The 14,873-nt window shown below is 39.5% G+C and overlaps 1 non-coding gene across 1 annotated transcript; it reads left to right on the forward strand.

Moving 5' to 3' along the window:
* Nucleotides 1-9,871: 9,871 nt before the first annotated feature.
* Nucleotides 9,872-9,975, forward strand: LOC141415918 (U6 spliceosomal RNA). The gene has a single exon (XR_012440869.1). It is a non-coding gene; the product is annotated as a U6 spliceosomal RNA (small nuclear RNA).
* Nucleotides 9,976-14,873: the final 4,898 nt, after the last annotated feature.

Below are 14,873 nucleotides of genomic sequence, written 5' to 3' on the forward strand. Positions count from 1 at the left end.
ATCCTAGCTACTTGAGAGGCTATGATCAGGAGGATCATGGTTTGAGGCCAGCCTGGGAAACAGTTCATGAGACCCCCATCTCCAAAATAACCAGAGCAAAATGAACAGAAGGTATAGCTCAAGTGATAGAGTGCCTGTTTGTAAGCACAAAGCCCTGAGTTCAAATCCCAGTCCCGCCAAAAAAGAAAAAAGAAAGAGTTCAACTATCTTCTATTCTGATAATCTTCTGAAAATTTAAGAATTGTACTGTCTTCTATTCAGAACATAATCAGTTCTGAAATTTTTCATCTTAAAGAAGAGATTTCAACCCAAGCACCAGTGGCTCACATCTATAATCCTTGCTACTCAGGAGGCAGAGATCAGGAGGATCTAGGTTAAACGCTAGCCTGGGCAAATAATTCTTGAAACCCTATTTCAAAAAAGCCCATCACAAAAAAGGGCCAGTGGAGTGGCTAAATGTGTAGGCCCTGACTTCAAACCCAGTACCACAAAAAAAAAAAGGAAGAAGAAAAGAAGAGACTTCAAAGGAAAACAATCCTTGAGACTTGATGAAAAAGACCCACATCTGTTGCTGTAAGCACTAACACTACAGGAACCCTCTAGGGTGTTGGTGCTTTGAATCAGCTTTCCTAACAAGAGACTTAGTCATCCTGAAATTACTGGAAAACTTTACGGACCGGAAAGCACAGATCAGGAGGAGACGGCTTCCACCTGCGATGTTCAGAAGATAACGATGAAATAGACAGCATCCGTCTAAGACTCATGAAGCCAGACGGACCCCTGGAGTCTTAGATCATCCTGCTTCAATCAGCAGGATTCTGTTCTTTATTTTCCAAGCTATTTCTTTTCCTAGTTTGCTTTGAGGTTTTGGATTAACTCTGGCATCTATCAGACCCCTATCCATAATAACGTTTTTGCATCCTTAACCACTTCTTGGTTAAAAGTTCAGAACTTGACCACAGTTTTCTCATGATTTGGATAAAACACACAATCAAGCCATCTATTGGGTCTATCTTCTCTTTCCAATTGGGTAGTTACATTTTCCTTTGTAATAAATCAGTGGTTTCCTGGGAAATTGTATTCAATCACTAAATAACTTTAAAAGAGTAGAACAGATCAGACAGCTAAAAATATAAAATCTCCTGTCAGATTTCTCTCCAAAGAGACAATACTCTGGGACTTTATAACAAAGAATTTGACTGACCTTTGTCCCAGTTCCTGGAAGGCAATCATTTCTTCAGAGGTAGAAGTGTCTTTTGTTATTCATGGTTCCCCCTCACCCCCAAACCATAACTGATAGTTTCTGCTAGAGAAGTGACTCAAATGGAGGCTGACAAGGCCAGGAAGAACAACTGTGTTCTTAGAGGGCTGGAGCCCTAGCCACATGATAGCAGTCTGACCTCTGAGAAGGGGCTGGAGCTTGAGTTCAACCACGTGAGCAATGAGTCAATCAATCATGCCTATGTAGCAAACCTCAATAAGAACTGCACACTGGAGCTCCAGTGAGCTTCCTTGATTGGCAATAGTCTACTTTCACACTTTGCTACTGGATGGGTCACACATCCCTGAGGACAATGGAGATTTGCATTTAGACACCTCCTAGATTTCACCCTAGGAGGGTGTCTATTTTGCCTGGTTCTAATTTGTATGTTCTTTTTTTTTTTGTAATAATCAGTACAGCACTTTTAGTGAGTTCTGTGAGTCTAAGTGAATTATCAAGCCTGAGGGTAAAAACCTGTCTTAAGAACCTTTAAAAACTAAAGAGGAAGCTCAATGCCAGTGGCTCATGCCTGTAATCCTAGCTACTCAGGAGGTAGAAATCAGGAGGATCACGGTTCAAAGTCAGCCTGGGCAAATAGTTCTTGAGATCCTATCTTGAAAAAACCCAACACAAAAAGCAGGGCTGGCAGAATGGCAGAATGTTAGAGTGCCTGAGGCCTTGAGTTCAAACCCCAATACAGCCAAAAAGAGGAAAACCTAAAGAGGAATTATGGACTGCTTTGTTCTAAAACCCAAAGCACTTCATTTTATACTTTTTTTTGGTACTGGGGTTTGAACTCAGAGCCTCACACTTGCCAGTCAGGTGCTGTACCGCTTGAACCACTCCACAGGCCTTTTATTATGTATTTCCTAGATAGGAGCTGGAGAACTATTTGCCCAGGCTGGCTTTGAACCACAATCCTCCTGATCTCTGCCTCCTGGGTAGGTAGGATTACAGGTGTGAGCCTCTGTTGCCCATCTTCATTTTATACCTTCTAAGAAGCCTGAAAAACAGGAGTAGTACTATATGGATGGTTTAGATAATGTGTGTAAGGCCAGGGTATTAGGGTGAACAAAGGGGAAGCTATATTAGGATCAGACCCTCATCCTTGTACGCAGCTTTTTGGAAACACCCTACCCCTTACTGGAAGGACCACACCTAGCCTCAAGGGAATGACAAACTCTCATCTTGCCCAGGGTGGTAGCTGGTTGAGCATCCATCTCCTCTAACTTCCTCTAGCAATTGTTGATTCCAGAAAAATCTCCCTGTCCAGCTAAACTGCCCCTCCCCAATATCTACTCCAAGTCTGAAAGGGGCAGTGGGTTTCTGGCTTTGGCTAGATCCTTCCTGCACAGGGCTTCTTCCTGAGTAAAACCAGTGCTGGTGTTTGAGCAGTCTCCCACCTGTCTATTCTGTGCCTCTTTCAGTCTGACACAAGGAACTCCTTGCTTAGGAATTTCGTGACATTGGCTAATGTCTCCAAATAGACATTAGATACAGCCTAGGCTTCTTGAAAGGGGCCATCCTCGGCTCTGTCTAGAAGGCCACTTCAGAGCAGCGCCCAAGAGTAAGATGACAGGGAGTGCATGGATGTGTCCTGAGCTGGTTGCTCTGTGCCTTCAAAAGACTCGCTTCTTTTTCCTTGTATTTTTTTTTTCTCAGCTTCATCTGCAGAGCTTCTTCTTAACTGTAGAGAAAAGCTTGCATTGCTCTTAGGAACAGCCAGGTACAGCCCATTCGTATTGTAGGTTTGGGGTCACATGAGGCTCAACTCAGCACAACAGACCCAAATGTCACACATGGAATCAAAGCATGGCAAGAAGAGTCTGTGTATCTGAACTGCGCTCACCCATCTCTCGCTCACGGGTGTTAGTGGTAGACCATTGACCAAGATCAAGGCTTTCCTGCTCACTCCTCTTCTTTCCATCAGGGATATGAATCATAGAATGTGCTATTTTTTTTTCCTAATTTCCTCTCTATTCCAATGACCTTACTCTCCTATTAGTAAGTTAAGACAAGAAATATTCTTTTAAAGATAATGAAAAAATTCCAGACATGAAAAATCATCTGAAGGGCGAGGATTACACAACAGTGTGAATGTACCAAATGCCAATGAACTATATGCTCAAAAATGCATAAGATAGGAAATTTTGTGTTATATATATAAATATATATATACATACATTACCACAATTTTTCCTATATCTACTACATAACTGAGATTATAAAGTATGCCACCATACCCAGCTTATTGGTTGAGATGGAAGTCTTGCTTACTTTTTACCAGCGTTGTCCTTGAACCACAGTCCTCCCAATCTCTGCCTCCTGATTAGCTGAGATTAATAGTGTGAGCTATTGTGCCTGACTAACAATTTTTTTTAAATTTTCTTTTAAACGTAGCTACCCAGCTTTTGTAAAGCATCCTGAATTAGAAGCACAATTTGTCCAAACTTCATTCCCGATAGTAAATAAGGAGGCAGGGACTGAGGCCATAGCTCAAGTGGTAGAGCGCATGCCTAGCAAGAGTCAAGGCCCTGAGTTCAAGCCCCAGTACTGACACACTCCCCTCAAAGGAAAAGACCGGGAGACAAAGGTAAACAATCAGCATTTCTCTTTTCCTCTATTTCTTTCTCCTATGTGAACAAGGAGGCAAGAAGGAGGAGAGAGTAAAAAGATACTGAATTGAATTTGAGAGAGTTGAGCAGTCTAAGCTGGATGGAAGAAGTCAGACCAAACTACAAGCTAACTTTTGTATCTTCAGAAAAATGCTACATCTTTTCCCCCTTACCTGAAACGTCAGCAATGAAAACATGATGGTTTCTAGTAGAGCACCTATTTCAGCAACTGCAAAACTCTGAGTTCAAATCCCAGTCCCCACCCCACCCCCCAAAAAAGGATATTTTTTTGCCAGGTGTGGTGGCTCACGTCTATAATCCTAACTACTCAGGAGGCAGAGATTGGGAGGATCATGCTTCGAGGCAAAAAGTTTGTGAGACTCCCATCTCAACCAATAAAAAGTCAGATGTGGGGGGGCATGCACCTCTCATCCCAGCTATGCAGGTAGTGTAAATAGGAGGACAGTGGTCCAGGCCTGCAGGGGAATAAATACAAGACCCTACTTGAAAAATAACTAAAGCAAAAAGGGCTGGGGCATGGCTCAAGTGGTAGAGCACCTGCCTAGCAAGCATGAGGCCCTGAGTTTCAACCTCAGTGCCACCAAAGAAAAAAAACGATGCTACAGCTTCTCAGATCTGTTACTATAAGATATTTATGGTGTTTCCTCAGCCCTGCAGCGATGTGTACAGTTGTGCTTCACCATCAACCTGGGCATGGCCACATTTCCCCTTTCTGTCTGTACACATGAATGTGAAATTACAACCACGGTCTAAACAGTTTATGGCACTCAATCTTATACGTTTCAAAGAAGAAATATATAACTACCCTAAAAAATAAAATTCCATCATTTACAAGTCCTCAAACAACTATCTGGCATTCATCAATAATGATATTGAACAGAGAAAATGCTCTCAAACCCATGGCCAGTGGTTTAGACACATGCTATTAAATTACAAATATTATGATGAGAAAAGGGAGCTTGAGTGAATGCATCAATGCTGAATAATTCAAAATCCCAGAAGCCTGTGTCCATGAAACCAACAAAAACAGCCAAAAATCATTTCCAAATAGAGTCAGTAAAAGTCAAATTACAGCCCAGTGTTCTTAGTTCTGGATTTATGTTTTCAGTCACTGTTTTCTTCTATCTTTATATGTTTTAAAATAATTATAACTTTCTTTACAAACATCTGTATAGCTTTTTCCATCTCGTACATAAGATATTGCTTAAATTCTGCATAGTACAAAAACTGAATTTACTGTTCACGCTAATTTACAATATAAATACTAGAGCAATATTGTGAAGATTTGGAAATCTCATACAAAGCTTCCTGATTAGAAATGGTAAATAAAAGACTCATAAAGAAGAATTCAGTCCTCTTCTATTACATCCACAAGTTGTTTATTTGTTGCTTTATATATTTTTTACTTCCTGTCTTGTTTTATACATGTTTTTGTACTTTGAGTGCCTATAAGGGTACGGATAATATCTTACATGCTCAATAAAAATCTAGAGATGAATATATATTGGTTAATAAAACAAAAATGGGAAATTACATCAGCCAAAGATAAATTACCAGGTAGAAGTAATGGTTCAAAAACATACTTTGGCAGGAAAATGAGGTGAATAGATAAGAAACCATATAAGAATTGCACCCAGAATAGAGAGACAGAAAAGGAATACCAAGAGAAATGTAAGAAACAAGGACACACACATACAGGTAAAAAGACAACATTGCCTGGCACCATATATGTTATGGCCTAAGTCCAAAGAAGGACCTCCCTTTTCCCTCTATGAGACAGGTGGCAGGGCAAGAAACACTGGCTTGCACAGTGACATCAGTGAGGACAACTTGTGATTTAAAAATAAGGCAAAGTAGGCACAGTGGCTCATGCTATAAACCCAGTTATTCAGGAGGTGGAGATAGGAAGAATGGGGTTCAAGGCCAGCACCAGCAGAAAGTTAAATACACCCCTACCTCAACAAACAAGTCAGACATGGTGGATTGTGCCTGTAATCCCAGCTATGTGGGAGGCAGAAACTCAGGTAGGAGAAACTCAGGTGAAAAGCACAGGATCTTATCTGAAAAATAGCTAAAGCCCCTGCCTAGCAAGCCCAAGGCCCTAAGTTCAAACCTCTGTACCACAGGGCAGGGGAAAAAATCAGACTATTGGCCAGTATGAAAGGGATGGAAGAAATGGACTAACATTTGAATCCAACTCTCCAGGCAGTACAACTCTTTTAACTCCCTTGTGATTAGAGAGAGATTCAGATTCCATTTGGACAGTTAAGTTAGGGCAGTGATTTGTTCTGTATCAATTTGATTAAGTAGGAAAACATTTCCAAAACTCCCTTCCCTGGAGGATTCCAAATTAGAGTTGGTCAGAAGATGATTTTGAGTTAGATGTGAGGAGTGAAGTAACAGCCAGCACTCTGAAAGTCAGCATGGTGACACATAGAAAGTCCTCAGCATGGAGGACCCGGCTTCTCCACTCACAGCTGGCTCTTCTTCCCACTTCCTGACTTTATTGATCAGTGGACAGTGCTTCCAGGCCCAACACCAGCTCTCGCAGAGGTAGTGGGAAAACAGAGGGCAGCTTTCCACCAAACTCTGTGCTCCTATTTTGGCAGCTGGGATGCCTGGCTTCTCAGATTAATTTGTGAATTATCACCTCTCTAAACATCCAACATAGCTCTTGATCTTCATTTCACACCTCTTCCTATAATTCTGTAAGGTCTACTTCTATTAGAAAAAAAAAAAAAGAAAACTCTCCCAATAACTCCTAGCAATTTTGTTTCCCCAACCAAAAGAGTTCAGAAGACACTGAGCTCATGGAGTTATTCTCAAATAATTTGGAGCACAAGTTTTAGAACTCTGTTGATTACAACACAAATATGTGAAAAGAGAATCTTTAAAATTGTCCAGTGTGAAGCATGGAATGATGAAGTTTGATTGGATCCCTGATTTCAAAGAGCTACCAAATTAATTAACAAAACAAATGATTTACCCAAATGGATGATGTAGATATTTATGCATGGGTATGACAGACATTATTTGTTTTGGGGGGTTGTTGTTGTTTTGAACTCAGGGTCTCACACTTGCTAGGCAGGTACTCTACCACTTGAGCCATGCCCCCAGCCCATTTTGTTTTAATTATTTTTTCAAATACTCTGTCAAAATTTTTGCCCACGCTAGCCTCAGACCATTATCTTTCTACCTATGCCTTGAGAGTAGCTAGAATAACAGCCTGCACCACCATGACTAGCTCATCTGTTGAAATGGAAGTCTCACTTTTTTACCCAGGCTGGCCTCAAACCATGTTCCTCCAAATCTCTGGCCTCTCAAAGAGCTGGGATTACAGGTGTGTATTACTGTGCCCAGTCAGATATCATTTCTTTGCTCACTGAGTTAGTGTTCACAGCCCCTTTCTCACTTGTGTGTTGTAGCTTGGAGGGGCTATGTGATGGAATTCTGTCTACTGAGTCATAACAAGATGTTTCCTAGTGCGACTGTGGGAGAGCTGCTGGTTTATAATAAAAACAGATGGCCTTGGGAAGCCTGTCCCCTCAGCCTATGCCGTTTCTTCTTCTTTTAAAAACAAATTTTATCGTTATTACATTTATTCACATGTGCATACATTGTTTGGGCCACCTCCCCAACCCCCTTTCTTTCTCATTGAAATTTAGATATGATTCCCAGAAGAGCTATTATCTTCTGTCCCAGAGTAGACAGGCTGACAGTAGGAAAAGATCAACTCCAGCCTTCAGGTTGTCCAGTGGTAGTGGCAGCATTTGTCTATCTCCTATCTGCTTTTTTCCCTTTTTCTTTCTGGTGCTAGGGATTGAACCCAGGGCCTCACATGTGCTAAGCATGCACTCTACTACTGAACCTGGCCCCCTTAACTTCTTTGGTATAAGTCATTATAGCAGAGTTTTAATTACAGCTGAAAGCACTGGTTTTTTGGTTTTTGGGTTTTTTTGAGATGAGTTTTGCCATTTAGACCAGGCTGGCCTTGAACTTGTGATCCTCCTGCCTCAGACTCTGGAGTTATGGGATTATAGACATGCACTACTATGAAAAGCAATTTTGGACTCGATGTATGGTTCAAGTAGTAGAGCACAATGCCTGGCAAGCACAAAGTCCTGAGTTCAAACCCCATATCACCAAAAAAAGAAAAATATGTTTTTTTTAAACTGGAACAGTATGTTAATTTTAAAATGAGTACTGAGGGCAGTAGTGAATATAGAATTGTAGGATAGAATGTGAGGTTAAAAAGAAGAACCCTAAGGGATCTGATAAGCAGAAGGTAATTGAAGGATGTGTCAGATGGCGATATTGTCCTGAGTACCTAAGGAAATTCTTAAACCAGAAAAGAAATTATATAAAGGCAAAGTTGGAATATCAGGAAGGAAGACATAACAATGGAGAAGAAGAAAAAGCGAGGCAGTAGAGAAGAAAGAACAATGAAAAGTAAAAATAAGTTATGTTTGACAGAGCAAAGTTTTCAACCTTTTTTGATGTACTTCTTTTTCTGGTGGTACTGGGGTTTGAACTCAGGACCTTGCATTTGTTAGGCAGGTGCTCTACAGCTTCAGCCAGCCCTTGATGTAGTCCTTGATGTATGTTAGGGAAATATCTAAGAAATTATAAACTGGTGCTATTCTTTGGGTCTGGAATTTTCCCCAGTCCATGGCACGATCAGGTGGCAGTGGAATCTTAAAGAGATAGGGTCTCAGGGTGGGAAGTTAGGTCAGGGGGCATGCTTTGGATATCCCTACTTCTTCCTGTCTTTTCTTTTTTTTCCTGCTTCTTCTCCACCATGAGGTGAATAGGCCTCCTCTCCCATGCACTCCTGTCATGAAGGACTGTGTTGTCACAGGCCCAAAGCAAGAGGGCCAACTGATCATGGACTGAAAACTCTGATTATCTCAAGTATTTTGTCATAGTGACAGAAAGTTGACCCATACAATGGGGATGATAAGGTGACTTAAGGGAGCTAAGTTTTCTAGACTTCACTCAAACTGGTAAAAGTCAACAGAAGTAGGCTATGATGAATTATGTACGTATAATTTAATACCTACAGCAGTCTCTATAAAATTTATAGAAAGAAATATACTCTGCCTGACTCAAAAAACACTGGATAAACCAAAATGAAATTCTAATAAAGGTTCAAACAACTTGCAGGAAGATAGGAAAAAGTGAATAAAGAAAACAAAAAACAAAAGGAAAGAGCAGAGAACAAAGGATAAAGTTCCAGAGTTAAGTTCTAACATATCAGTAACTGCATTAGGTACAATCAGTTTAAATATACCAATTCGAAGACAGAAACAAGCAGCATTGATTAAAAAAACATGACCTAGCTATCTGCTGTCTAAAAGAAACACACTTCAAGGCCGAAGGCGTGGCTCAAGTAATAAAGCACTTGTCTCGAAGCCTTACTTCAAACCCTCCCCGCCCCCGCAAGAAAGAGAGGAAAAAAAGAAACACACATCAAATATAAAAACAGGTGAGTTGAAAAATAAACATCTGGAAAAGTGGTATCATGTCAATATTCACCAAAAGCAAGCAGGAGTAGCTGTTATTAATAGCAGATAAAGTAGATTTCAAAGGGAAAAAGTCCTGAGACAAGAGATACCATCCACAATGATAAGAGGCCCATCTATCAAGAAGAAATAGCAACACTAAATGTATGCACACCAAACAACAGAGCTATAAGATAGATGTAGTGTGTTATAGAACTGAAAGGGGGAATAGATAAATCCACAATTCTTGTTAGAGACTTTAATACCTCTCTCAACAACTGATAGAAAAACTAGTGAAAAAACAATCAAGAATATAGAAGAACTAGATAATAACATCAGCCAGCATGGATATTTATTGAATAGCCCTCTCAGCAAAAGCAGAATGCACAATCTTTTCAAGCACCTATGGAACATTTATAAGATAGACCATATGCTAGGCCATAAAACAATCCCTAGGAAATTTAAAGGTATTAGTGTTCACTGTGGCAGCATATACACTAAAATTGGAACGATATGGAGATTAGCATGGCCCCTGTGCAAGGATGACATGCAAATTCATGAAGCATTCCGTATTTTTGAAAGTCAGTGAAAAATATTTAAAAAATGGGAATTAGAGAAAGGAGGAATAAGAAAGAATAATAATGGGGGTTAATTTGGGCAAAGTAGATTATATGCATATGTGGAAATATCACAATGGAACCCCTCTGTACAATTAATACGTGATAGTAAATTTTTTTTAAAAAAAGATGATATAATTGACCTTAAAAAGGAGCATTGAAATTTAAAAATTTTTAAGTATTAAAATGCATGGTGGGGGGAGGGGGGAGGTGGCGCAAACAATGTATACACATGTAAGTAAATGTAAAAATGATAAAAGGAGAAAAGAAAAAAAAAATCCATAGAGAGTGTGTTCTTTATTTATACCCAACATGACTGTCTATTTAGAAAGTTCCAAGGAATTTACAAAAAAAGAAAAAGACAAAAATCATCTAAAACTTGTATGTTGAGCAAGGTCTCAAGTTACAAAATAGACAAAAATCAACAATAGCATATTTCTATATACTAGCAATGAACTCATGAACTCTGAAGTTAAAACTATACTCACTCTAAAAAATGAAATATTTCCTTGTAAATTTAACAGATATGGGATTTGGAGGCTGAAAACTACAAAATGCTCATCAAAAAAAATGAAAGAAAAAGTAAATTAATAGAGAACAATACTGGGCTCATGACTTGAAAGACTGAACCTAATAAAAGATTACAACTTTCCTCAAATTTGATATATTTTTCATTGTTATTAAGATCTCAACAAGACTTTTTTTTTATAGAAATAGACAAGCTAATTGTAAAATTTATATGGAAAAGCAAAGGAACAATATCCAGGTTGGGCGTGGTGGTACACTCCTGTAATCCTAACACTCTAGAGGCTGGGGTAGGAGGATGGCAGCTTCAAGGTCCAGCCTAGGCTACAGAGAGAGGTACTGTCTCAAACCTGCTTGACAAAGTGAAAAAGAAATTCAAGGAAATGAAGAAAGCCTTTTCAATAAAGATGCTGGAGCATTTGGATATCCATATAATTCATTTACCCAAAGAAAAAATTAACTCAAAATAGATCACCATGTAAAATATATGTTAAACTAGCTGGCCATGGGTGGCTCACACCTGTAATCCTAGCTACTCAGGAGGCAGAGATCAGGAGGTTTGAAGCCAACCCAGACACATACTTAGAGAGACCCTACCTCGGAAAAAAACTCTTCACAAACTCCAGTACTGAAAAAAAAAAAAAAAAAAACTTAGGAAACTAAGACTTGGTGAAGTGTTCTTAGACATGACAACAAAAGTATAACCCATCAATTTAAAAGTGGATAAATTGGGCACGTCATCAAAATTTCAGTCTGTGAAAGTCCCTGTAGAGAGAGAAAAAGATAAGTCACAGATTAAGGAAAATATTTATAAATCATATATTTGACAAAGGACTCATAATTAGAATCTATAAATAGAATGTCGCTCAAGTGATGGATCACTTACCTATTGAAGCATAAAGCCCTGAGTTCAATCCTTAGTACAAGAAAGAAGAGAGGGGGAGGGAGCAGGAGAGAGGAAGGGAAGGAAGGAGGGAGGGAGGAAGGGAAGGAAGAGGAAGAAGGGGGAAAAGAAGAAAGAACACTTGAACTCAATAGTAAAAAACTAGTAAAAAACAATCTAATTAGAAAATGGGCAAAGGATGTGCAGAGGTATTTCATGAAAGAGGATCTACAGATGGCAAACAAAACACACGACCATGAAATGCAAATTAAGACCATCTATATGAAAAGAAAAAATACTGACAATACCAAATGCTGGTGAAGATATGGAAAAACTCCCTTCCTTGTACATGCTTAGTGAGAATGGAAAGCACAGAATATTATACTACAGAAAATGTTTTGGAGGCTTCTTAAAAAACAAACAAAAATAACAGGGGCTGTGGGGGATGGGGGGTGGGGTGAGTATCATTCAGTGGTAGAGCATCTGCAAATTAAGCCACATGTACACCTATAGTTCCAGCACTTGGGAGGGTAAGGTGAGAGTATCACTTGAATCCAGAAGTTCAAGACCAGCCTGGGCAACATATTAAGACTGTATAAAAAAAAAAAAAAAAAAAATATATATATATATATATATATATATATATCAACAATAATAAACTGAGTACGCAACTACTGTATGGTCTAGTAATTGCACTCCTAGGCATCTATCCCAAAGTAATAAAAATGCATGTCTGCATAAAAACTCTACACAGATGTTTACAGAAGCATTATTTGTAATAGTGAAAATCTGGAATCAACTGAGGGGTCCTTTAATAGGTCAATGGTTAAACTGTGTATATCCAAACCTACTCAGAAATAAAAAGCAATGAACTATCAATACCCAGAAACACTTGGATAGATGTCAAGAGCCTCAACAGGAATGAAAAAATCCAATGTCAAAAGGTCACAAAAGGGGCCAGTCACTGCTGGTGGCTCATGCCTGCAATTCTAACTACTCAGGACGTAGAGATCAGAAGGATCTCGGTTCAAAGCCAACCCAGGAAAATAGTTCTGGGAGAACTTATCTCAAAAAAACCCTTCACAAAAAAGGGCTGGTGGAATGGCTCATGGTGTAGGCCATGAGTTCAAGCCCCAGTACCACACACACAAAAAAGTCACATAAGCTACAGCCTGTAATCCTAGCTACTAGGGAGGCTGAGACTTGGAGGATCAAGGTATGAGGCCAGTCTTGGGAGACACCATCTCCAAAATAACCAGGGCAAAATGGACTGGCAGCATGACTCAAGTGGTAGAGAGCTTACTTTGCAAGTGCAAAGCCCAGAGTTCAAACCCCAGTTCCACCAGAAAAAAAAAATCACATACTGTATGATTCCATATACAATATTCTTGAAAAAGCAAAATTATACAGAGGGAGAAAGGATTACCATTTGTTGAGGGTTGGGAATTGGGAGGGAAAGTGGAGATGATGACTAGAAGGATAGCACTAGGGATGTTCCTGATGAGAGATGGCTCTGTATCTTGATTGTGGTGGTGGTTGCAGGAATCTATGTGTATGACAAAACGGTGTGGGACAATACATACACAGACACGAAGGTTGGTTTTCTCAGGTTTTTTTGGTACTGGGGTTTGCACTCACACTTGGTAGGCAGGTACTCTATGACCTGAGCTAGTCTACCAGCCCTATCTTGTGAGGGGTATTTTTGAGATGGGGTCTCACGCAATATTTGTCCAGTGCTGGCTTCAAACCATGATTCTCCTAGTCTCTGCCACCTGAGGAGCTAGGATTACAGGCGTGAGCCACCGGTGCCCGGCTGGTTTTCTAGTTTTGTCATTATGCTACAGTTACTAAAAATGTAATCACTGGGGGAAGTGAGTGAGGGTACACAGGATCCTTCCTTTATGTATTATTTTTTTGCAATTTCCTATGAATGTATAATTATTTTAAATAAAAAGTGAAAAATATAGGTCTACACATTGTAGGATCAAGAGAAAGTTTTTATTTAAGGAAAAGGAAATCTGCTTGTAGGTATTAGGAAGATGTTAGGGATAGGACTAGCAGAGAGAGAGAAAAATAGAATATTTGTAGCATTTCCTCAACTTTTTTTCTAACAGTACTTTTATTTTTATTATCTGCATATTCCCACAGAATTATGTTTCCTTGAGTTTGTATAATGAAAACAAGATGTATAGTGAATGCATGCAATTCAAAGTGTCATCTTTTCCCCGTCCCCAGATTGGAAAGAATCAACATTGGACACAATTAGGAAAAATCTTAACTTTTCCCCATGAGGCAACAAGGACAAAGGAGGAGGAAGACAGGTGCTTTGACGCTGAGAAGAGGTTAGATTGTCTCTATGGGAGGCAAGGTTATCTGCCAAGACTGAAGATGATTCAAGGTTAATGATGAGAAGTATTGGCATGATTTGAAAAAGCCAGGATGGTATAGAGAATGAGGAGGAAACAAAATTAATGAATGGGCGCCTAAGGTATAGGTCAGTGGTAGGAGCAGATATGTGAGACCCTAGATTCTACCCTCAGCATGCAAAAACAAAAGAAATTAATGAAAAGCCAGTAGAATTATATTAAGGCTGACTGAATTAAGTGGTAAGATACTTTATTGAACTAGTTTAATTATTCTCTGGTTGTCTGCATTTTTGTGTGTCTATAGGCAACCCAGACATTCAAGGGACCAGACAATTAGGATGACCTGAAGAAGAGAAAACATCTGTAAGCCGACTAGCTTCTTGTGAATTTTTAGAAGGACAAAGGGAACCTCATAGTGAGAATGAATTTCCTGTGGTCAGTAGTATTAGAGACAGTTACTTGTTTTTGTTTTGAGACAAAGTCTTTCTAGGTACCCCAGGCTGCCTCTGATCCTCCTTACCTCAACTTCCCAAATGTTGTGACTACAGGCATGGGCCATCATGGCCAGCTACAGAGTTATTCATTATTAAAACAAACAAACAAACCCAGGAACTGGTGGTGGCTTACACCTGAATCCTAGCACTCCGGAGATGAGATTGGGAGGATCATGGTTCAAGGCCAGCCTAGGGAAATAGTTCACGAAACCCCATGTCTAAAATAACCAGAGCAAAACAGACTGGAAGTATGGCTCAAGTGGTAGAGTGTCTGCTTTGCAAGAATGAAGCCCTGAGTTCAAACCCCACTCCCACCAAAAAGGAAAAAAAAGAATCAAAATGTTTTTTTACATAGCTACGTTTGTGAAATTCAAACTTGCCACATTAATATGAATTTTTATCTAAAGAACCTGGAAGATTTTGCTATTTTCTTTAGCAACACTTTCAATTCTGTCCCTTCCATCTTTTGAGTGATAGTGAGTAAAATAAACATAACACTGATAGGAAATGTAGAATACTAAAGTGTTTTCCTTCCCTCCAAATAATTCTTTTTAGCTATTTTCAGTACTCATCTCTAGGATTTATCACTC

Source organism: Castor canadensis, chromosome 13, assembly GCF_047511655.1.
Source record: "Castor canadensis chromosome 13, mCasCan1.hap1v2, whole genome shotgun sequence".
NCBI lineage: Eukaryota > Metazoa > Chordata > Mammalia > Rodentia > Castoridae > Castor > Castor canadensis.